This window comes from Capra hircus, chromosome 15 (genome assembly GCF_001704415.2).
Source record: "Capra hircus breed San Clemente chromosome 15, ASM170441v1, whole genome shotgun sequence".
Classification (NCBI taxonomy): Eukaryota; Metazoa; Chordata; class Mammalia; order Artiodactyla; family Bovidae; genus Capra; species Capra hircus.
In genome coordinates, this window is record NC_030822.1 from 37812789 (window position 1) to 37814614 (window position 1826).

Consider the following 1826-nt stretch of genomic DNA (forward strand, 5'->3'; position numbering starts at 1 on the left):
ATTGGAAAAGACTCTGATGCTGGGAGGGATTAGGGGCAGGAGGAGAAGGGGACGACCCAGGATGAGATGGCTGGATGGCATCACGGACTCGATGGACGTGAATCTGAGTGAACTCCAGGAGATGGTGATGGACAGGGAGGCCTGGCGTGCTGTGATTCATGGGGTCACAAAAAGTCAGACACGACTGAGAAACTGAACTGAATAGAGCCCAAATTTATTATTGTTGTTGTCATTATTATTATCAAAAACCTAGAACATGGCAAGCAGGACTAGTATAGGGATCTAGGTTTACTCAGTCCTTGCTGCATTTTCCTAGTATGTTCAATTAGCCATGCTTTCTATACTTTATGCATATCATCTTAGCAGTAATGAGTAATATACTTTTTTTTTTGCTGTTTTATGTTTTATCTAAATTTATCAAGAAATAATTGACAAAATATTGAGTTAGTTTAATGTTCATGATTTAATGCTTTCATACATGTATATGTTGCAGAATAATTACCACAGTAAATTTAATCAATCACCCCAATTTTCTTTCTTCTGATGAGAATTTTCAAGATGTGCTCTCTTAGCAGTGCTTCCCTGATGGCTCACGCGGTAAAGCATCTGTCTACAATGCGGGAGACCTGGGTTCTATCCCTGGGTTGGGAAGATCCCCTGGAAAAGGAAATGGCAAACCACTCCAGTATTGTCGCCTGGAAAATCCCATGGACAGAGGAGCCTGGTAGGCTACAGTCCATGGGGTCGCAAAGTCGGACACGACTGAGCACACTTTCACTTTCACTCTCTTAGCAACTCACAGATATATAATATAGTGTTGTTAAATATCATCATCAGCTTATATATTACTTCCTCAGAAATAGTTATCCTATAGCTAAAAGTTTGTACCTTTTCATTTACCCATTTTCCCCACTCCCCCTCCCAAACTCAGCTGATCGCCATTTGTTCTGTTTCTCCACGTTTAGTTATTTTAGATTCCACATAGAAGTGAGGTCATACAGTATATCCCTTTCTCTGATTTAGTCCACCTAGCATAATGCCTTTGAGGTCCACTATGTTGTCATGAATGGTGACCAAAAAAAAATTTCCTTTTTTATGGCTAAATAATGTTCTATTGTGTATGTATTTTCATGTAAATACCACGTTTTCTTTAACTATCCATCCACTGATAGACACACTTAGGTTGTTTCAATGCGTTGGCTAATGTAAATAGTGCTGCAGTGATCATGGGGCAGCTGTCTCTTTAAGACAGTGATTTCCTTTCCTTAGAATATTTACCCAGAAGTGGAATTACTGGGTCATATATTAATATCAGGTGTAATTTTTTTGAGCACTTCCATACTGCCTTCTACAGTCATGCACTGATTTGTATTCCCACCAGCGGTGTTCAAGGGTTCCTTTCTCTCCATATCCTCACCAACACTTATCTCCTGCTTTTGATGAGAGCCATTGTAACAGGTGTGAAGAGATCTCACTATGGTTTTGACTTGTAGTTCCCTTGTGATTGGTGATACTGGCTACCTTTTCACGTACCTGTTGGTCATCTGTATGTCTACTTTGGAAAATTGTCTATTCAGTTCCTCTGCCCATTTTTTTAATCAGGCTGGTTGTGTTTTCCTTTTGAGTTGTGTGAGCCCCTTATACGTTTTGAATGTTAACCCTTTACCAGATATTTATTTTGCAAATCGCTTCTCCCATTTCATAGACTGCCTATCATTTTGCTGATGGAATGATTCCTTTGCTGTGGAGTTTTTTACTTTGATATAGTCCCTCTTGTTAATTTTTGCTTTTGTTGTTTTTTTCCTTTTGTTGTCAAATTCAAGAAA